Source organism: Petaurus breviceps, unplaced genomic scaffold (genome assembly GCF_028583685.1).
Source record: "Petaurus breviceps papuanus isolate PSGF00001 unplaced genomic scaffold, PetGlider_PUasm1.0 90692, whole genome shotgun sequence".
Classification (NCBI taxonomy): Eukaryota; Metazoa; Chordata; class Mammalia; order Diprotodontia; family Petauridae; genus Petaurus; species Petaurus breviceps.
In genome coordinates, this window is record NW_027187313.1 from 6,892,872 (window position 1) to 6,917,171 (window position 24,300).

At 38.1% G+C, this 24,300-nt stretch overlaps 1 protein-coding gene across 5 annotated transcripts in view; it reads right to left on the bottom strand.

The window, feature by feature from the left end:
- RABGAP1L (RAB GTPase activating protein 1 like) overlaps positions 1-24,300 on the bottom strand; it is a 694,415-nt gene that overhangs the window by 170,344 nt on the left and 499,771 nt on the right. The window lies entirely within an intron of this gene.

Consider the following 24,300-nt stretch of genomic DNA (forward strand, 5'->3'; position numbering starts at 1 on the left):
TAAGTTTTAGCATTATCATGTGTCAACTCAGCACAGCTTACACACACTACATGTTTATGACTTAAGCACAAATGTTTATATTGTTGCAAGGTTATAAAGATGTGTCATAAAGATCTAACACCTGGGAACAAAGACTGTTATGGCTATGGATCCCGAGAAACTAAACTCTAAGAAACAATAACAGAAATCCACTTTACACATACAAAAATTCACCTTACTTACAACAGAGTAAGTTGAACTTTGTGACTCAACTATGTACTTCGTAAAGGGCCTACTAACCTTCCAGTTTAAATCTCAATATACTCGATAACATAGAATGTGGATTTTATAGTTTAAATTTCAGTCTCAGAGCATTATTCTTTGGATGACTTTAGCGGCAACCACACTGGCACACCTAGGATGGCTGCTAGCACAGGTTCTTGGATCTGCTTTACAGGAAAGACAGCTGTTTAAGGGGTCAACAATCTTTTTTAATTACATTTTCCAGTTAAGGGGAAAAGTCAGTACTCTGAACTTCAGAGAAAATACAGAAAAAATACAAGCAGAGAAATAACAACCAATAGACTGAGTTCACTCTGACTGCCTGAATCAACTATATACTTTACATACATCCCTGGATCAAGAGAGCCTTTACATCTGAACAGTCAGGGAGCTCTGAACATAAGGCCACCCAGAATCTCAACCAGGGAATCTCAAGATCCTTCTCATAAGAGAGCCCCTAACAAAAAATACCAACTCAGAGTGTATATATACTTCTCAGAACCAGAATGTATCACAACCTTCTGGACTCAATGCCTAATTTGAAATTAGCAAAAGGTGTGCAAACCTTGGTACAAGTAAGCCTCCCCTAAGCAAGCTTTCCTTAATGGGCTCCAGGTGAGGCCAATTAATGGGTGGGGAAGATCTTATATCACATTAACATTACTCATTAAAGGGGAAGAAGAGAGGAGAGCCAAAAGGGAGCTTGACCATGTTTGAAAGAAAAGAAACATTATTTTAAAAGAATGAACTTCAAGCAAAGACATTTTTGAAAAGGGGAAGAGACAGAATCAAAGCCATGTTTTAGGAAGAATAATGTGGCATCAGTGAGGATGTATTTCGAGCAAAGGGACCACTTAGAAGTTATTGCAATAGTCTAAGTGAAAGATGGAGAGGCAAACCATGTGGCATAGCAGAGGACAGAGTGTTGGATTCCGGTTCAAATCGTGCCTCTGACAATTAATAGACCCTGAGTAAATCATTTAAGCCCTCTGAGTTTTAGTTTCCTCATTCGTAAAATGTTAATAAGAAATAACACGTACTTTATAAGGTTGTCCTAAGGATTAAACGAGATAATTATGTAAACTGCTTTGCTAATCATAAAGTGCTACATAAATGTCTGTTATATTGTTTACTATTATCTTTAATATCATTGATAATAAGGCACTGAGTAGAATAATGAAGAGAGCTTTTTGACAATTCATTGTTTTCATATTTGTCAGTTCTTAAAGCATTTTAAGATTCCATTACAGTCATATATCACAATTTCCCAATTGATAGACATCTACTCTGTTTTACATTCTTTGTTACCACAAAAAGTGCTGCCACAAATATTTAGGTATAAATGGGAACTTTCTTTCTGTTGTGGATCTCCCTGGATTATGTGTCTAGCAGTGGAATCTCTTGGTCAAAAGGTATGGACATTTGTCACATGCATAGCATAATTTCAAACTGTCTTCTAAACTAGCTGGACCAATTCACAGATCTCTCAATGGTGACTTAATGTGCCTATCTTTTCACAGACTCTCCAACATTGAATATTCACAGCCTTTGTCATGTTTGTCTTTGAGTGTAAAGTGAAACCTTAAAAGTATCCCAAAGAATGGAAGAAAGAAGGTGTTTATTATTTTCCTATAATGAAAGGCATGTATAAACCATTACTATGTTTTACATATTTTGTAAAATTGAGTTTAAAGGCAGAAATATAGGTATTAGTTTTATTTTTTGGCATGACAGTAATCATATTCAAAACACTGAAGTAACTGAACTACAACAGTGAAATCAAATTAAGTGGATAAACTTTATTTTAAAAGCATTAAGTAAGAGGCCTCTTTGCACTCTGGTGTCCAGGATAAACACTCTGATTAAGGGTCCTCAAAATTCATATCGTCACTGTTCCCCCCCTTTTTCCTCATTCATTCTTTACACAGACATTCATAGGTAAGGAAGTACATCACAGCAACAGCAAAGTTAATTGTGGAGAGAGAATATTAAGTCTAAGAATCAGGGCAAAGGGATCTAGCAGGGCAAAGTTCAGGGCTAACAGGAAAATAAAAAAGGTTTTTTAAAAAATCCTTCCCTTGCTATGAAATACAAGAATATAAAAATAAACAAAATAGGATTCTTGCCTCTTGCTCTTACTTTTACTCCTTGAAGGAAGACAAGTGTTTTAAAGGGACTATTACAAGTGATATTATTTATAAGGCCAGGATTCAAACACAATGGTTTTTATTTCCATTCTTATCACTTATCTCCTATGTCTATGCAGAGTAAAGAAGCAGATCACAACCTAGCCAAAATGGACTCTGGGTCACTGTGATGATTTTCAAGATTATCACAGGTTCAATTCAGATTATTACATGATCAATGAGGCCGTGGTGGTTCACGATCATTGTGAAAACTGGCCACAATATATATCCACAAACAATTGGAGACATGTGAAAGGTTGAGTTACTCTGGGGTTTGGGGTCAGGAGGCAAAGAAAGGCTCCTGTATCTATAAATGGAGTTATGATACTAGTTTTTAAAGAGTCTATAAATACCAGCCATTATTTCTACTTTTGGAAGGAAATAAAGATCATATAAAGTCCCACTCAGCTTATTGTTGATTAGAAAAAGCATTTAATGTGACAGAGCAAAATACCATCTTCAAGACTTTTAATCAACATGGCATTTCCCATATCATCCCATACATTAAAATCATTTGAGACTCCTTGGAAGATATAACAACAGAAATAACACTCTTCAGTGACTTTCTAATCACAAACATCAGATAAGGCATAAAATAAGATTTATGCTTGTCAAACACATTCAATATAGTGAAGGAGGAGATACAGCAGAGAAGGTCCTCATTGAAGAGGAATCCTGGTAGATTGTAAAATATTCTAGATTTTCCAGTTAAAAGCACTAGGACAGAGAGTATAGATGGGTAGTGGGTTCAGAAAATATTTAACCAAGTCAAAGAGAGCAGATTGGATTTCCCCTGGGAAACTTAGTGACCCTGTATATCCTACAAACATAAAGAACCATAAATTAATAGTGACTCACAACTGGTCTTGCTTTATGACTGTAAAAGACACAACAGTTTTTCAAGAATTAAAAATGAATACTACACAGATGGCAATGGAAAGATGCATGGTTGACGTAAGCAAGATAAAACATATAACCAAAGAGGAACTTTGAAGAGTTAAAGAAAAAGATTTGGAATTGTCTGATAGGAAGAGAAGATGGGTTGGTCATGTGGGGAGGACAAGAAATCACAGGCAGAATGCCAAATTTCTCTACTTATTCCCTTGAGATGTCAGGAGAAAGTGAGGAATTTCTTTGTTGAGTAACATGAATTTTAAAAAAAAAAAGGAAGATGGAGTTTTCTGTTCTTTTTAATGTCTAGGTTAAAGAGCCTGTCCTATTCCGACTGCGCTTTGCAGTGCTGGATGGAATGCCTGTCTTATGGTTCATAGGACAGAAAGGATGACTTTTCATTATAAAATGAGGTAGTTCTATCTTGATTCACTACTGTGATCCCCAAAAAGTCATGTGTACTGCATATGATGAAGTGATGTTTCTGTAAATTTAATCAAGATCAGACTCCCTATTAAATGAAAAATTACTTATCCGTCATATAGGCTGGTCTCTAGAAGTAAGTATATGAGTTGACAGATTTATATTATAGGCTTGGGCACAAATTAGAGTAAAAATTTTGCTATTTTTATTTGGTCTGACTTAGGTATATAAGTAACTTTAAATGGAATAAAGGGAAACTATATTTTTCTCATCTGTGTCAAAATTGTGTGGCTTCATGTCATAACCTACATTAGATATACATTTATAATATGTGGTTTTTAACAAACAGTAATTGCTAAAAGCTAAATATTTAAGGATACTATCAAACAGGGGTGGCCAGATGGCTCAGCGAGTAAGAGCACCGACTCCAGTGTCGGGATGACCTGGGGATCAAATCTGGGCTCAGATACTCAGCACCACCCCCAGAAATAACCGGCCATGTAACCTTGAGCAAGTTATTTAGCCCCGATTGCTTACAAAAAAAAAAAAGAATACTGTCAAACATGAGTCCATACTCATACAAATATGAATCTTTTTTAGAAAACAACTTTTTGGATCACAAAGATGAGATTCAAATTTGTATGGCTCAGTTCTCTAAAGGGTTTCTGGAAAATTCTAACTAATGGATATAGAAATAAAAAGAAAATTAGGGAAATCACAGAAATCATAATGGTAAAGAAGACTTCTTAACAAATTCAAGTGTTAAATTTAGAAAAAACAAAAACAGAAGTTGGATGGCATCACTGGTACCTACAGAATATGAGTAAAAGGCCTTCAGTGTGTTGGGAAAATTCTCTATTAATAATTTTTGGGAGTAATCACTGGAAGAACTTCTTAGGATAAGAAGATGGAACCACTGATGACTGGTTTCTGATCTGTATCATGGGGGGGGCGGGAAGTAACCAAATCAATAAAATCAGAGACCCCCTGAAGTAAAAACAAAACATTAACCCTTTGACTAGAATGTTTAAATGGAATCATTTGGTTTCTAGAAATAGTCAGTGAAATATCTCAAATCCAGTGTTAGCCTTATGCTATTTTTTTGAACATGGCCTGCAAATGTTTATTGACCTGAAATCATCTGGCTCTTTCAGATGTATTTTAAACATATTTTCTATTTTATTTTTTTTTGCCTTTTTGGAGGGGGGAAGGCAGGGCAATTGGAGTTGTGACTTGCCTAAGTCACTTAAGTGTTAAGTGTCTGAGGACGGATTTGAACTCAGGTCCTCCTGACTCCAGGGCCAATGCTCTAGTCACTGCCCCACCTAGCCACCCCATAAACATATTTTTCTTTTCAATTAACAAGCATTTATTTTTCTTTCCCCTCCAACTTTATCCCTCTCCCAAGTGAGAAGAGAGAAAGAAAGAAGCAAAATCTTTATAAAAAATATGCAGTGACACAAACTAAATCCCTAAACTGGCCATATCCAAAAATGTATTTCTCATGCTATCATCTCTCTGTCAGGAGGAACAGGACGTTCTTCATCACTGACCCTCTAGCTTTGTGGTTAGTCATTACATTGAACATAGCTTTTAAGTCCTTCAAAGTTGCTGTAATTGTATTGTAATTGCATAAATTATTCTTCTGATTCTACCTACTTAGCTCTGCAATAGTTCATGAGTGTTCACAGGTCTCTCTGAAACCACCTCTTTATTTCTTACAAAACACAGAATGAAATACGTAGGATGTTTGTAAAATGCTACTCTTTATGTAGTTTTATAATTAGGAACAGTAAGAAATGGAAGAATATTATATGTAAGAAAAAAAAGTATATGTGGTAGGGAAAATGTGAGAAAAGTGGTAAAAGGATAAAAACAATGAAAAACTAATTTAACGAAACAAGGTTAAGCCCATAGTTGGGTAATACAGTGCCTCTGAAACAGAAGCAAAAGAAAACCCAAAGTGGAGAGATCTTTAGGCAATTCTCAATTATCTGCACTGTACCACTTATATGAAAGGCATAAAAAAATTCTAACTAATGCGTAACCCCACCTGAAGTGTGTTTTTGCATTCACATTGTTGACTACTGAATTGAATTGCTTCGAACAAAATAGATAAGTTGTTTAGTTTTTTTTTTTTTAAATCACCTTCTGGTGATGATGTGGCTGAGGCTGGCAAAAGGGCTCATGAAGGATGCAATATGGTTTAATCAGAATAGTAGGGAGAGCTTCAGAAATTTGGCTGTTGACCTTGCTCTTCCTTTTACTTTTGGCTTCTCATTTTTTCCTTTCCTTCTCTTATACTGTGTGTCAGAATTACAGATTTTGTAAGAAACCTCTGAACACATTTAGTCCAGGTCATACACCAAAGGATTCCTACTATAATATACCAGACAAATAGAAGACCCGTAAGAAGAGAGAATTTATCATTTCTCAAGGCAGCCTTTCCCACTTTTGGACAGCTCAAGCTGGTGGAAACTTTTCTTAATATTAAGTCTAGATTTGCCTCTGCCTCTGCACCCATCTGAGGTCAAAAAACCCAAATCAAATTTCTGCTCAGATATTCAAATACCTGAATATGCTATCATGTTATTCCTTAGTCTTCTCTTTCTGAAGGTTAACCAATGACAGTTTCTTCAGCTGATTCTAATGATATGGACTCAAAATCTCTTACCAATGCTCATCAATATCCCAGAACTGAACACAATACTGAATTCCAAATGAGGTCAGATGATGACAGATTACAGTGGTATTATAATATTCCTGTTCCTGAAAGCTATGTCTTTTCGAATGCAGCCCATGACTGCATCACTTTTTGGACTAGCAAGACAATATTGATTCATACTAAAGTGTAAACCACCAAAACTCCAGACCGTTTTCAAAACCATTGTCTAACCATGCCTCTCCTATCATGTGCATGTGAAGTTGCTTGTGTGTGTGTGTGTGTGTCTGTGTGTGTGCGCGCGCGTGCACAAACTTAACATTTATACTGGCTGAATTTCACATAATAAATCTGGTAAGATTCATGTCAGTGTTCTATACTGTCAAGATCTCTCTGGATCCTGACTCAGCTATCCTTCCCATTTTTGTATCATTTGTAAATTTGATGAAAATACTATCTATGCCTCCACCCAAATAACTGATAAAACTATTAAACAGGACAGGAGACTGAGCCTAGATTCCTAGGGTACACCTTTGGAGACAACCTGACATTGAACAAATTATTCATTGAGTCCAGGAATCTAACTTGTTCTGAATTCAACTCACTATACTGTCACCCAATTCATATCTTCTCACCTTATTCAGAAGAATAGTATAAGGTACTTTATAAAAAGGCGGGTTGAAATATAGGTTAGAAGGGGCTCTTACGCTGGAAACTGTAAAGTTGATTTTTAATATATATTATTTTTAATAGCTGTATGCCAGTATAATTTATTTTCTTTGTAATAGTATGCATTTTATTTTATATATTTTAAAAACATTATCTGGAGAAAGGGTCTATAAGCTTTACCTACTTGTCAAAGAGGTTCATTACACAAAGAAGGTTATGAAACCTTATGGTAATTGATGTCTATAATATTTTTCTAATTTATTAATACTGCCCAAAAAGTAAATAAGGTTAGGGGCATCCAGGTGGCTCAGAGAGTAAGAGCACCGGCTCCAGTGTTGGGATGACCTGGGGATCAAATCTGGGCTCCGATACTTAGCGCCACACCCAGAAATAACTGGCTGTGTAACCTTGAGCAAGTTACTTAACTCCATTTGCTTACCAAAAAAATAAAGTAAATGAGGTTAATCTGGCATGATCTGTTCTTGACAAAACCATGCTGACTCTTAGCAATCAGTTCCTAGATGTTTGCTAACCATCTTTCAGGATCCATTCTAGTATTTTCACAGAAACTGAAGTCAAGGCTCACAGCTTCCAGACTCTTGTTCTTCTCCCTTTTGAAAATGGAAACACTTTCCCTTCTCCAATCCTGTGGCACCTCCCCTGTTGTCCCAAGCCTTTCAAGTCTCACTGGTAGTACTTGGCAATCCCATCTGCTTATCATGTTGGGCCCAAAAAAGTTGACTGAATTCTGCAGGAGCAGTGAGGTAATCTCTTGTTATCACCTCACTTATTTTGGGGATCACCTCCAAGTGAGTCTTTTTTTGTTATGTCATTTCCAATACAAAAGTCATTCTCCTTGGCAGAGAAAACAGAAACAAAATATAAATTTAATAACTTTGACCTTTCTCTGTTGTCTCTCATTGTCCCATCTACCCTCAAGCAAAAGTTACTGTTGCTTCTTTCATCTTCCCTTTTCTCTGCAAATAGCTAACAAATGAAAAAACCCAACACCTATTTGTTCAACTTAGCTTTCTTCATCAGTCACAGCTCATCTGGAGCTTTGGCATTTCTGATACTCTTTTCTAGGACCATTCCATGCTTTTATATTCATTCTCTTTTACCTGTCTTGGCTTCCATTCTCTGTGCATTTCTTTTTTTTTTTTTTCCCCTCTTTGGAGGGGGGAAGGAAAGGCAATTGGAGTTAAGTGACTTTCCCAAGGTCACATGGCTAGTAAATGTTAAGTGTCTAAGGTCAGATTTGAACTCAGGTCCTCCTGATTCCAGGGCTTGTACTCTATTCATTGCACCACCTAGCCACCCCTGTGCGTTTCTTTTAAAAGTGTAAGTTAGATGGTGGGTTCCCCAGGTTTCCATATCTACCATTTCAGACAAATTCATTTTTCCTCTTCACTAGAATTGTTTCTGCTTTTATCATCATCATAATTTCATTTTGGAGCATTTCTCATCTCAATTGGGCTAACCTCCTCTGTAGGATTTTAGTCCATGGAATCTTACCTAATTTTCCCCCTTTTTCCAGGAATGATTATGTTTCACATTTAAAATTATCACTATGGATTCTATTTTCATGATATAGATTAATTTTTTTACAACAATGTTTATTATTTAGCTAAAAAATATACTAGTCTATATGTTGATGGTTCCCATTAAGTCCCTTAATCTCTCAAGCAAAACTGAATCGCTATTTTGTGGGTGGTCTACAAGTATGCTATGATTATAGCCTCAAAGACCTCAGAAGTGCTGGCCCTCAACAGATCCGGGAGCAGACTAGATGTAACAGCTGACTGCTTACCACCATGCTCTGTGCCTTCTGTCTTCTTCCTGAAGAAGGTTTCAGTTCTCTAGGTACTCTAATTCTTCTGGCCTCTTATTCTTGACCCTAAGCCATACTTTCTAATAGATTTATTCTGCACTCATGCTTCCCTATGTTCACTTTTTTCATTAAAATTTTGAGCGTCAAAGAATATACTTATTTAATTTGAAGAATCTTACCTCCCTACTTCTTCAGATGTTGATATGTTAACTAAATTATACCCATAGTAAACTTTTTGTTTATGCTTATCATGAGTAGTGCAGAGTGAGAATGATAAAAGAGTCCCACAAAAATGATGCTTCTCGTTGCCTTTGGAAGCAAGGTAAAAACAGCTCTGACAACTCATTATGGATCTCTCCAAGGAAAACCTTTGCACCATCTTTCCAATTAGCTGTAACTCTTTTATGATTCCTGCTTCTATTTGTAGCAAAAATGTCAATATTGACATTTAGTTTTTCACAATATGTCCATTAGGGAATCTCAAATTAAAAGCACCAAGTGTTCAGGTAAAGTTTTTAGAAATTTTGGAAATGGTGAGACTTTTAGCAGCTATCATCCCCTTTCCCACAATTTAGCTGAAAAATCGATTGCCTGGTGGTTAGCCTACTAGAGATAAGCCTGACTCTGTATTTTGCTAAGCTGACCCCCAATAAATGTTTTTTTTTTTCCTCTGTGCTAAACATTCCAATTTCCTCAACTAATCCTTATATGACTTGATCTGGTAATGTGCATCCTGTAAAAAACTGAGACAGTTAGCTAACATTTATTAAGCACCTACTATATGCCACACACTGTGCTCAGGGTTGGAGACACAAAGATTAAAAAACAGTCCCTACTCTCAAGAAATTCACAGTCTAATAGGGGAAACAAAATATAAACAACTATGATATATACATATATATCAGTGTGTGTGTGTGGAGAGAGACAGAGAGAGAGAGAGAGAGAGACAGAGCACTGTTCAATCATTTCAGTCATGTCCAACTCTTCCATGATTCCATTTGCCGGTTTTCTTAGCAAGGGTACTAAAGTGGTTTGCCATTTCCTTCTCCAGCCCTTTTTTACAGATGAGGAAACAGGGTTAAGTCACTTGCCCAGGGTCACACAGCAAGTATACTGTGTCTGAGATTGGATTTGAACTCAGGAAGATGAGTCTTCCTGACTTCAGGTCCAGTGCTCTAGTTACTGTGCCACTTAGCAGCCCTACATGTATGTGTGTACATGCACAAGAATACACATACATATGATAAGATAAGGAACCTGAAGGTCAGAGAGGCTAAATGTCATAGCTCGAGTTCCACAGTTAAGTGCTGGATCAGGAATTTGAAGCCAGGTCTCTCTCTGGCTTTTTTCACATTTTTTTTTCACTATATCACATTTCCCTTCTGTTTAACTAGTTTACTGTTTAACAAGAACTTGTGAAGTACAAAGAACTGTGTTAGGTATTCTCTGGTATACAAAATAATTGTAAGACCTAGTCTTGTTCTTCTAGGCAATGCAATTTATTTGGGGAGAAAGGATATATACATATAAAAGCTATGTAGGTTTAAAGTATAATAATAGAGTGACAAATTGCAAGGGACTCTTACTTTCTCATTTTCTCCCAGAAACAGCGAAAGAAATGCCAAAAAGATTTTAAAATACCAGAAATCCTCAAAAAGAAAATTTACAAAAGACACTAAAAACCTGAGCAAAACAGTTCTGACACAATGGAAACATTATGAATTAAAGAAATGAAAAAAATGGCAAAAACAACAGAAATAATTTACTGAAGTAGCACTGACAATAATATTTTTAAAGGTTAGAAATATTCCAAAACACAATCAAATGCATAATAAAAACACTTAAGGAATTAAAAGAAATTCAATTAGCAAAAAAAAAAATTTAGAATGAAGCAGTAATTAGATATAGCCAAAGTATCTCAGGAAAAATGATAAAATTACTTGGAAAAATAAATGGAATTGAGAGAAGATAGAATTGTTTTTACTGGAGGCCAGATTGGCATAAAGAAAAACACACGAGAAGCATTTAAATAATAATAAAAGAGACTATATGATAAAATACCAAGGGGAACAGTCAGTATGGTCAGTCGATGAGCATTTATTCAGCACCTACTATGTTCCAGATAGTGTGCTAAGCAGCAGTGACACAGAAAAAAGCAAAAACAAATCCTTCCCTCAAGACCCTTGCCTTCTAAGGAAGGGGGATATAACACGCAAATAAAGAACCGTGTCCAATCAAGATTTATAGAAGATAAATTAGAGGTAATCTCAGAAGAATTCTCTAGGATTAAGAGGTACCAGGGAAGGCTTCTCACAGAAGATGAGGATTTCACTGAGATGTTAAGGAAGCTGGGAAAATGTGAAGGCAGAGAAGAGAGAAACAGTATTCTAGGCCTAGGGGGGAGCAGGTGAAAATGTGCCAAGTCAGGAGATGGAGTGTCTTGTGTGAGAAAGAAAGGGACCAGAGAGACTCAAGAACGAGACAGAAGGAGAAGCAGGAGAGGAGCTAAGAAAGGTACCAGACCCTCAGTGCAGGCCTGCAAAGGTATGATAAGGTTACAGGAAAACATGAATGCCTTGGTGCTTCTGTTCGGGCACATGCAGGTTTCTGTCAGCAGGTTTTATGTCTTACAAAACAAGGCCAGCATACCGTTGTGCTCCATTATTGGAATTTAATTCTCATGTGATCATATTGCCATTTCTCTCTGTTACTAAAAATTTCTGGCTAGATCACCCCTTCCTTCACATTCAGGATCCTTTTGGCTTACGACATAAAACCATTATGGGCCTGAGCACCAATAGAAACTTTTGGTAGAATTTATGTTGCAATAAAAACTCTCTATCTGTGGAATGCCAGAGACACTGAGAATAGCTCTCAGCTGAGACTATCTTTTGTGCTGTTTCAGCCAAGAGAATCTCTTTTTTTTTTTTTTGGTCTCATCAGAGGCTGGATCTCTGTTCAATGTTTAGTTATATCCATAGGGCATTTTCACCATGGGGTAGAAAATGAATAAATAAGTATTAATTAAGCACTAACTTTATGCCAAGCACTGTGCTATGCACTAGAGATACAAATACAAAAGAAAAGACAGTCCCTGACCTCAATGATCTTGCATTCTAAGGTGAGGAAGATAACATGCATAAGGGAATGATGGCCAGGGAAGGGTTCTTTGGTCTGCAACAGGGGTGGGGAACCTGCAGCCTCCAGGCCACATGCGGCCCTCTAGGTCCTCAAGTGCAGTCCGTTGACTGGTGAACCACACTTGAGGCCCTAGAGGGCCACATGTGGCCTCGAGCCTGCAGGTTCCCCACCCATGGTCTGAACTGTTATAGGAATATGGAAAGAGGTCATAGAGGAGTAGATTGAACTCCCTCTTTTGGGAACAGTGACACAGCTGATTTTTTATCACAGTTCCAGAATTGGAGAGAGGAAGGGTGAATAGGAAATGAAGTAAAGAATGGAAGAGATTTGGGGGAGCTGCCAATAATCATGGGCCAGATGAAGCCATCATCAACTGGACCAGCAGGAGCCCAGAGCAGAATTTCCAGACATGAAAGAGTTAAAACCCTCCAAGGTATAGTCTCTAGTGGCAAGGCTTTAGTGAGGCAGTCCTGAAGATGAATGTTGGAAGATAAAATGCCACTAAGTAGTCAGTCAATGAACATTCATGTGCCAGACACTGTGCTAAGTGCTGGGGATAAAGGGAGAGGGAGGATCCCTGCCCTCAAGGGACTTGCAATATGATGAAGGAAGACAACACACACAAGAAGGCGGGAGGAAAAAGAGAACCTGACTAGAGCCATCTGGAGAAATCCAAAATGAGTGCTGATGAAAAAACCAAAGAAGTAACCAAGAAAAAGTTTTAAAAAGTTAAAAAAAAAAAAATGGGGTAGCTAGGTGGTACAGTGAATAGAGCACCAGCACTGGAATCAGGAGGACTGAGTTCAAATCTGGGCTTATACACCTGACACTTACAACCTGTGTGACCTTGGGCAAGTCACTTAACCCCAAATGCCCTGCCTTCCCCCCTTTTTATGTCCTAGTGTTTGACTATAAGTTGAAAGTCCCTAATCACTGAACATTAGTATTGGTCTCTAAGCACACAGGTGTCAACTTGTAAACTATACCACAAACGTAACACCAAAAAGGCTGACTGCGAGAAACTCTCTTTGTGAATGCTCAAGTGCTACTTGTTTCTTATCCTCTTTCCAACTTCTGCCACTTACTGAATGTTAATCCCACCCCAAAATTCGTGTCTTTAACACAGTAGTACTTACAATACCCTTGTTTTCCTAAGTCTTTCTGACCAGTAAAATATAAAATCCTTAAGGAAAGGAATTTCTTGGTTGTTTTTATATTGCCAGTGCCTAGCATGGCACTTTTTCTTTCTTCCTTCCTTTTTTTTTTTTTTTGGAGTGGGGAAGGTAGGTCTAGTAGACCTTGATTTCATCCAGGGTCAGGAACTGTCAGTGAGGAAACTCCTTTTACTAAGGAATAGCTACAATTATTCTGTACCTTCTGGTCCAGATGGATTGCCTGGGGCTGCCCACCCCAGGGGGTAGGTGGTTTGCCCAGCCACTATGGGTCAGAGGCTAGACCTGAAATCAGATTTTCAAGACTCCAAATGCTTACTGAATTGAATGAGTAAAGTATCAGCTAGGCCAATGTCCAGTACAGGTGTAAGTAAACAAGAGGAGAACAAAATAGTCTACCATTTTAACCATCATCTTCCCTAGTAAGAAGAGAGTCCCATACCAATGGGCTTTGGGACAGGGATTACATATAAACACTATTATGTCTATACTGCTATATTTTCACTAGATTTTGAGTTAAATTAAAATGACATATAACACAAAACTTAAAAATCCAAGAGACATACAAACTATGATCTCAAAAGGAAATTAGACTATAGGATTAAAAAAGAAATTGTCTCCTTTTTTTATATTAGTATGTATATTGTTCTACTATGCTGAGTAAAATTTCAATACAAATATGTATCAAGAGACATTTTCTTCATTAGTGCAGATGACATTCCAAAGAGAGTTAACTGGTTTTATTCTAAGGATATGAACCATTATCATTTAGACCTGTCAGGGAAATTCTCCTTACCCAAAAGGTTAGCAAACAAGGCAGACAAAATGGCAGTCTGGATTTGGTTTGGTTTTGTTGGTCTTTGGGGGAAAAACTAAGTGAATTTTAGTATGTTCTGGGGAGCCTTCATCATCACGTGAATCAAACAATGTCTTTTTAAATGCTTCAGGTGAGTTTCCCATATCTGGCTAAAAGATGATGGTGCCATGCTTCAATTTTCTTCATGGGTCACTTGCCCCATCAGAATTTTAGGTATTATGTCTATCTTACCCTGAGGGTCATACTAGTAAGACTTAAAGCAAGTGTAGATTACAAAACTGGATTCTCCAGCCTCTGGATAGTGCTTCTTTTGCAGATCTGTGGTTGATATAGAGTGATCAGCCAGAGCAGAATGGAGTTTGACAAGGCACAGAATAGGATCTGGGCTTAATCACGTGTTTAGGCTATGGAAGCACTCTGATTCTTTGTTGGCAACTGGTAATATTCTAGACAGGGACTGCTTAAGTTATTTCTGTAGTCGTTATTACTCATGGACTTGAGGGACTGATTCATAAAGGTGGCAATGGCTCCCAGCTATTTTTGCTATTCTACTTCTCTGGAATCTTTTATTTGGAAAGCAGACAGATCAATAATTTAACCTACGGAGTCCTCAACAATTAGGAGGAGAAACTTTCCTTCTATCCAAAATGAGGCTTCAGCACAGAGTTGTGGAACAGATGCCGACTCCATCGGGCCAGTATTAGGAGACGGCTCTCAGATTTGTGACGGGAGTCTTGGTATGTGTGTGAACTTCTGATAAGGATAATTACAGTCCACAGACTCCTATTCTACATACCCAATATATGACTATGCTAGAAAACCTCAATGATTCAGGAATAAGAGAATAACGTGTTGGTCATATTAGAAGCAATTTGTTAAAAGGGTTTTAAAGTGTAAATATCTGTCTACATTCACTCAAGTTACTTAAACATCACCTCTCCCTTACCACCACCCCCCCATTCAGATGCCATTTGTGTTATTCCATTGCTTAGCAAACCATTTTAATAGATTTTCTTTTAAAAAATTCAAATCTGTGAGTTTATCCATGAGGGGAAATGCCAGTATGGAAACTTCTTCCAATGACACAGATAGGTAACCACTCTAACTTATAGTCCTAGTAACTGGTTCATTGTGGACACTTAATAAATGTTTTTTAATTGATTAAAGAGTTACCTAAGGCACCTAGGTCCTGAATGGCTCATGTTTACAGAAGCCATATCTGTCAAAGAAAAGGCCTGAACCTAGATCTTCTGGACTTCCATCCATCTTCTAATCTACTGGCAGCTACACAATGCTTTGTCTAGAGCACTGGAGCTGGAGTCAGGAAGACCCAAATTAGAATCCAGCATATCTTTTGTCAAAATTATATACTGTCAGTCAATCAAATATTTATTAAGCATGGCACAAATCCTGCTAAGCTTGGGGTTACAAAGAAAGATTAAACATGGTCCCTGCCCTCAGGGAACTCATTCTAATGGGGGAAGGCCACAAGCAAAAAAATAAAATCTTCATATGAGATTATAGAGTATAAATGGAAAGTAGCTTGAGAGGTATGGAACTATGGAGGTGGAGGGAAGGAGGGACCAGGAGAGGGCTCCTGCAGAAGGTGTGATTTGAACTGAGTCTTGAAGGAAGCTTTTTATCCTACATTAGAATACTCATGATAATTTATTTCATATCATATATGTTTTCAAATTACAGGTGTCATAATTTCTGAATCAGTGGGTTAATTAATGTTAATTAATTAAAGTTAATTAATGAAGTTTTACAGGTTGATCCATGATTCCTGAGGTCAAAAACAATTGGCTGACTATTGGAATATGAAAGGCAGTGGGTGGTCTGTTTACCATCCCTCAGTCTTCCAAATTTTTTAAGTGAAATAACAGAGGCAAAAGTGTTTTGAAAAAGTAAAAAGGGATACGTATATAGGGTGTCTCAAAAGTCTTAATGATATTTTAAGCTCAAATAACTCAAATAGCTTAAAATTCTAAGATTTTTAGGATACCCTGTATGATTTACAATCTTCTTTGTTAACGTCCTATGCTGATGCCTTGCTGTGGCATGTCAGAATCTCAAAGGCAATGTACACCCATGGAACACAGGATCTTGGATATTTTATACAATTTTTATATAAAAAAACTCAAGTATGGGAGCAGGTATAGATTCTTAACCAAGGACCACAGAGGCTGAGAAAGCTTATCATCAGAAGGGTGGCTACCAGAAGACATTTTTCCCCTGAAAGCAAGGCTCTTATGAAGTACTTAATAAGTATAATACCAGCCAGGTATCAAGCTGGGATATAACCTTCAGAGAAAATTCTGTAGAAATGCACAATTTCTATGTCTCTGAAATTTCCTGACTAGACACGGCTTCTAAGGTATTTCTGATTTTTCAGAGTTTGGAACTAAAAATAAATATGAGGAAAACACAAACATAACTACGCAGGGGCCTGGTAAATAGGTCATAAACTAAGATAAAGATTAAGTAGTTAGCCACATTAGAAAAACCGGATACAAAGGAAAATATGTTGAGGTTTCCTAGCTCCACGGCAAGGCCTAGAAGCTTTGGCTTCCACAGTCAAGAGCTGGATAATACTGCCACCACCTGATCAACAGAAAGATAGTCCTTCATGGTAATGATACAAGTCATTGAAACCTGCAAAAAGCACTGGAAGATTCTATAGAATCAGTTAGTGGTTTTTTAAACAGGTCTTTAGAACTCTGATTTTTTATTACAGAAATTAAAGTAAAAATAATCCAAACCAGAAGCACTGAGATCACTGTGCTTAACCACTAAGACAGAAATGGAAGTTATTAGCTTAGGTCAACAAATTAGAAAGCAGAAGGCTTAAATTCAAAAACCAAAACAAACAAAACCCCAGCAATGATTTTCCCAGTGTACTTCCAGATATCAAAACTCATTTTGCAATCATAAGCCTACTTACATGTCCTCAACTGGGGACCAGGAATAAGAGAAGAGAGGAGTTTGTACATTTTCTATTATGATCGACTCCTCAAGTGAATAGAAAGTGATCTTTTATGTGCATCCTTCCCAATTTCAACAGAAAGAAGAGATCTGAAGCTCTTTTATGAAAACAGTTTTCCTTCTGAGAATGTAGCCATGCCTCCAAGAGTAGTTTGTCTTAACCAAAAGCACACTTTCTTCTGTACACAGCTAGAGAGAGTGCTAGATCTGAGGTCAGGAAGACCTGATCCATGGCAAATGACTAAACCTGTGTGCCACAGTTTTCTCACATATAAAAAAGGAATAATAATAACACTGACCTCTCAGAGTTATAGTGATAAAATGAGATATTTTTAAAGTGTCCAGCAAACTTTAAAATACTATGATACAGAAATAAATGACAGTTATTAGTATTGTTATTCTTAATTTTTTTGCTTCCCAAAAATATGTATGATGGAGGCTTTTGCTACAGAAACAGATTTGAAGTTTACTAAATCCTTAAATTCTAAATGGAATTAATTAGTAAGTAAACAAGGTAAGTACTAGAAATATTTCTTCTTTGATATTACTCACTCACACATATACACATAAAATCAATCAATAAATGTTTATTAAGCTCCAGATGTGTGCTAGGCAATGTGCTAAATAAATGCTGGGAAAAAAAAAGGCAAAAGACAATCCCTGTTTTAAAGTAGCACTCCATCCCTCCCTCATCTCTCTTTCTCTTTCTCTCTCTCCCTCTCTCCGTCTCTGTCTGTCTGTCTGTCTGTCACACACACACACACACACACACACACACACACACACACCACCCTGCTATTCCACAATCATTTGTAAAAAGTTTACTGATTTGGGGCGGCTAGGTGGCACAGTGAATAGAGCACCGGCCCTAGAGTCAGGAGGACCTGAGTTCAAATGCAGCCTCAGACACTTAACACAAAAAAACTAGCCGTGTGACCTTGGGCAAGTCACTTAACCCCAATTGCCTTCCAAAAAGCAAGAAAATTTTTTTAAAAAGTTTACTGATAATAATCAGTTTTACTACTCAGTAGCTGCTTCAAATGAAAAATGTAGAGACAAAGGAAGAACAAAGATGGTAAAATTAACCAAGTAGGCAAGAGGTAAGAGGAGCTAAGTGGTGCAATGGATAGAGTGCTGGGCTTGGAGTTAGGAAGACTCATCTTGAGTTCAAATCCAGTCTCAGACACTTACTAGCTGTGTGACCCTGAGCAAATCACTGAACCCTGTTTGCCTCAGTTTCCTCATCTCTAAAATGGGCCGGAGAAGGAAATGACAAACCCCTCCAGTATGATTTGCCAGAAAAACCCCAAATGGGATCATGAACAGTTGGACATGAGTAAAACAGCTGAAAAACAAAAAATAAGGAAAATGTAGAGTTTTTCAACTGTGGTTTTTGATCACTTCATTTTCTCTATGGTGCTCATTCCTACAGTCTGCTTCTCCTTCACCTCCTCCTTCCCCTGTCATTCCATTAGTTGAATAGGAACTACTAATTTCATCTTTATTGAATAATTTTTAAATGGCATAATGCAACCTATCAAAGTTCCTGCTTTCTGAAGCTTTAGAGTTTAATGAAATAAGGGTGTTGTGTAACCTTTTCTTTTTATTGGTGTAATTTGTTTTGCTTTTCTTTTGTTGGGGGTGTCAGGATGTGGAAGGTTACATGGGGGATGTGTGAAAAGAAAAAACAAATGGGTTTGAAAGGAAGTTTTTTTTTTTTTACTATATATGTTGAAGGAGGGTGAAGAAGCGATTAAGGGAACACAAAAAGGTGATGGGGGGGTGGGGTGGTTAGGTAGCACAGTGCATAGAGCACCGAATCTGGAATCAGGAGGATCTGAGTTCAAATTCGGCCTCAGACACTTAACACCTATTAGCCATGTGACCTTGGGCAAGTCACTTAACCCCAACTGCCCTGCCTTCCCCCCTCCAAAAAGCAAAAAAAAAAAAAAAAAGATAAGGGATTATATTAAGTCTAGGGAAAACAGTGTCAAAATTATGAGGAATCTTATAATGCTGAGTTTAAGAAGATGGTCAAACTAACATTGCCAGTGACACACAGGGGCAAAGCTTGGCTGAGGAGAGGAATATTCATGTCCAAACATGTAGGCTCTGACTGAAACTGGAGGCAATACCACACAAAATTAATTCTTCAGGGACAATGTGATTCTTCTTTCCCACGTAATCAAGCTGCTTCTTTCTGAAAGGGCAGCAAAGATGATCAGAACATTTCTGCACATTTTGTTCATCTGAGAAGCCAGCAACTAACCAGTAAATGCTGAGAGCGTAGAATTTTTAAAAAGAAAGAAAAGAAAAAGAAAAAACTGAACAAGCAGATTATATAACTTTTTTTTTTTTACTGAAGTCCTACTTCACTGCCTCACTGTGGAATGGAGGTGACCCTGTATTCCTGAAGGCTGTGCCAGCAAAACACAAACTCTGGCCATCTTACCTGCCTGGAGAGGCTCTGTGTATAGTTTCAGTGAGTACCTATGTGTCTACTATGTGTAATGCTATGTGTCTACAGTATAAGGACCAACCTAGTCAAGAGGTCAGAAGTCCATCATCTAAGTGTTAAACAGCAGGTGATAGAATTGGAGGGGGAGGGATCACAATGAGCTATATAATATTTTAATACACGAAGACATGGAAAGATTACAGCCTGTGTTGGGGGAAGGAGTACCCATGCCAACAAAGTCATAGATCTTTTAAAGTATTTGAGGAAGGGTTGCATAGGTATCTAGTAAATTGAAGGAACATTTAAATACTTACTATGTGCCAGTCACCAAACTAAGTGTTTGAACTACATATATAAGCAAAAAGAAAAATAGCCCCTGCTCTCTGCTTACATTCTGATGGGAAGAAGGTAACACACAAAAAAGAGTAAAAAAGTGAAAGTGGAGTGAATACGAAGCAGAGGTGGGAGAGTGAAGGAATGAGTCTAGCTGCCTTGGGCACTTCAGGAGGAACACATCAAATGGAGTTGGGGGGCAGGCCCAGGAGGAAAGGGTTCTTCCAGGGTCTGAAAGCTGCTAGGGCATAGTGGAGGGGTCCAAGGCATCAGGAGTGGAGTTGAGAGGAGTGAAAGAAAAGTTACACCCTTAAAAAAAAACACATACTTGATTTTTGGATTTAAGTAGCTGGGACTACAAATAATAAATACTTATACTTTTGCATGAGCAAAATTGGAATTGAGTGAAAGACTGACTCACTTTCTGTGGAAGCTGTAAAAACAAAGTGATCATCATTTTCACTAAAGGTCAGAGCCTCAGTGTTCTTTTCCTCTTCTGTTGAGATCCCCCAAATGACTAAGTATGTGATTTGGGTTATCGGGCAAGAAGGGCAGTGAGGATATAAAGAAATGAAGCTCAAAGGGAAAGAATCTTATGAAACAAAATGAAATGCTACGGCCTGAACAGTTAGGCACCACGTCTATGAGAGGCAGATGATTCCCAGGTTTATAAATAAACCAAAGTACCACAGAATTCTGATTCACATACTTCTATATGGGACACTTAGAGCAAAAAGGAGTAAATATTTCTTAGTTTAATTACCAAGTAAAGATATATGTATGTCTATGTATAGACACATTTATATGGTTTATATTCATCCACAGCAACTCTCAAATTCACCCCCCCCCCTTCTCTCCAATGCCAAGGCTACTAGTCTAGATCAGGCTTTAGCACTGTTAGATTACTAAGATATCTTCCTAACTGCTCTTCCTGCTTCAGGTTTTTCATTCACCCTCCATACATGTGATAATCTGATATTCATAAAGCAAAGCTATCACTCATACACACACACACACACACACACACACACACACACACACACACACCACCCCCCAAAGAATATTCTGCGACTCCCTATTCTATTACCTCTAAGGGTAATAGGAGCTAGCTGGGCTCAATGGATAGAGCACCAAACCTGGAGTCAGAAAGAAGCAAGTTCCAATCTTTCTTAGGCCCTTACTAGCTGTGTGACCCTGGGCAAGTCACTCAACCTTTGTTTACCTTAATCGACAGGAGAAGAAAATGGCAAAGTACTTCAGTACCTTAGTGAAGAAAACCCCAAGGACAATACGGTCCACAGGGTCACAAAGGGTCAGAAACAATTAAATGACTGAACCACAACAATGACAGTGCCTCTAAGACAAAACAAAAACTCAGTTTGGCATTTGAAGCCCTTCACAATCCAGGTTCCAGTCTACTTTTTTTCTTCTTCTTCTTCTTTTTTTTTTTTTTGCCTTTTGGAGGGCAATTGGGGTTAAGTAACTTGCCCAAGGTTACACAACTAGTTTTTTTGTGTGTGTCTGTGTTAAGTGTCTGAGGGCGGATCCAAACCCAGGTCCTCCTGACTCCAGGGCCGATGCTTCATTCACTGTGCCACCTAGCCACCCTCCCAGGCTACTTTTCCAGACTCCCTTGACACTAATCCTCTTTAGGCACACTCTGTCTAGCCAAACAGGGCTGCATGCTTTCCCCAAAAAATTAGTATTCCCTTTCCCATTCACTGGATTTCCCTCCATTTTCCCCAAGACTTTCAAGTATTACAAAGGGTATTTTTATTTTAAGCTCTCAGTTCTGGATATCACCATGTCACTCTCCTTGAAAGACACACATAGCTCACTCTCCTCACAATAAGTCTATGAGGTAGGTAGCATAAGTATTATTGTCACCATTGTGTAGAGGAGAAGACTTGGACCAAATGACCTTCCCAAGTCACACAGTCGTTAACTATGGAATAACATACAGAGGAGACTGTCTAGAAGTTCCTATGTTCCCTGCTGACAAGTCAGAGTAGTTGTACGAGCTCATCCTTCTGCTGCTTTTAAGTCACACTAGAAGTCTTCTGTCCCATTCTGAAGCCCTATCTATAATCATCTATCACCTACTTCATAATCCATTATAGTCTAATTCCTCACCAGCAGTCCTCTGGTGCCTCGTGATGACAGGGTGATGCTCTCAAGGACCCTGCCAGCAGAACCCAACTTCTGGCAGGTCTTACCACCTGAAAGGCCCTGAGAACAGATCTGCCAATACCTTTCCATCTGTTGTCTGCAGACCAGATTAACTAAATTTGGACACCAGGTTCATCCCCAGAATAGCAGCTCCTAAATAATGACCCCGTGCTTTTGTTTTCAGCTACATGTGATCATTAAACAACTTATGAAGTCATGGAAGGGGCACAATAGTGAAGAGATTACATAAACTGTACAATCACAGCCCCTTAAAGTATCGAGCATGAGATACGTGTTCATTAGGTTGTGGTGGTTAATGATCTAACAAATAAAAATTAAATATGCTACACCCTGTTAGTTTATTATTTTTCTTTTAAAAGGAAAGCTCAGCAGTCAAGGTATATATAATCTCATCCACCCAGGGGACACTTAATATTTCTGAAATGAGGCTAACTGTTTATGCCACCAACTCCACTGATTCATCCTTACTCACTTTTCCACAGCTTCTTCCTTACTTCACAGACTCAACGCCCAACATGGCATTCAAGCACTTTTCAAAAAGGAGGCACCTTTAAACAATACTATCCTAAGTCAATCATTCTTATCAGAAAACAACATTCCTACTTGCTTTTTTCTCTAGCAAGAAATTTGTTTTCCCCAAATACGAAAATAGAATGGAACAGCTTCTCAGATGTGTCACTTCCAAGCTGTGTGACCACCTTGAGTACATAACTTCACTCTTGGAGGCCTCAGTTACCTCTTCTGAAAAATGAAGGGGTTAAACCAAATGATCTCTGAGGTCCTTTCCGGTGCTAAATCAATGACCCTATCATTACAGTTAAAACATTCTATGAATCCACTCAGAAATCATTTGTGGGCTATTTGGGAGACAGACCACTAGAGGAAAGTTGCTCTAAAACTTCTATTTGTAACTACAGTAAAGTTAGCATGTTAATTTTTTGTGGATGTGAGGTTCCTCCACACATACCATGTTCTATGCATGGCCTACGCTGACATTCTACACATGGACTTCTGTCCCTTGTACTTGTATCTCCTTTTTCTCGGTGGGGCCATAGGATCTAGAATAATGGCTGCACACTTCTTGCTGTCCGTGTAAATGTTATCCCTTATTCACAAGCAGGAGAAGGCAGCCCACAGCCAGCCTTGTGAGAACACAGCCCTCGAGCTACCATAAGGCTCTGTGTTCAGCACAACTTCTCTGAGAGGAAGCACAATGGAGAAAACAGCATGGTGGGTGGACTAGCAATAGAAATTCAAACCTCACCAGTGACCCTTACTGTGAGGAATGACCATGGGCAAGATACCCTAATGCCCAAAGTGTATCAGTTTCTTCGTCTGTGCGATGGGGATAATGATACCTATGTCACCTACCTCGTTGGACAGGGTTGTGAGTTCCAAATCAGATAATCTATGTAATGCATACTGTAGAACACTATACATGCCAATTATTATAAACTCCAGGATTCCTAATCTCTACACTATTCTAGTAACAGGACTGAGAAAGTGTCTTCCTTACATTTTAGTCATCTTTTCTTTTCTTATTTCTTCAAGTCTCACCTCATTACTAAGCTTTTTATGGAAGCTTTGTAAATCATATATCCCATCCTCCCCCTACCCCCACCCCTCCACTAGGAGGAAGGCTGGGAATATTCAGAGGAAGAGAAGAAATAAGAACTATTTCCATATCAAAAAAATGCTTCGTGTATTAAGAACCTTTGGAACATATATATGATTTTATATTTAATATTTTAGATTAAAGTCAACTCCAGTCCTTTGATCTCTCACCATGCCAGGGAGTTGACCTTGGGTTCTTGTAGGATATATCAGCAGAATACAAGATTTGGCAGGTCTTATTAGGCTGTGGAGGAACTCTGAATGTGGACCAAGGACCTAAGCATATGTTTTTCATTCAAAGACTAGTCTTGCTAAATTCAGAGGTCACTAGGTTGGTCTCAGGGTGATGATTTTCCAGTCAAAAACCATCTACCAAGTTGTAAAGTTGTAAAAAGCGGTTATGATCTCAGTTGTCCCCTATAACAAAATCCCAGATCTCTGAAATGAAGTAGTTTAGATGAGAAAATACCCCTAACATTATCATTTTTACACTGAATCCTCCTCCCCCCATTAATATCACTTAGAACACCAGGGTTCTGAAGAACAGCATGGAAAATGCTTATGTGAAGGAGGGCCCACAAAAGCCCTTCTCTCCAAACTGGTCTCCAAGAGAGGAGGAAGTTAGTGAAAATGGCACCATTAAACTATCATTTTATTTCAAGTGTGC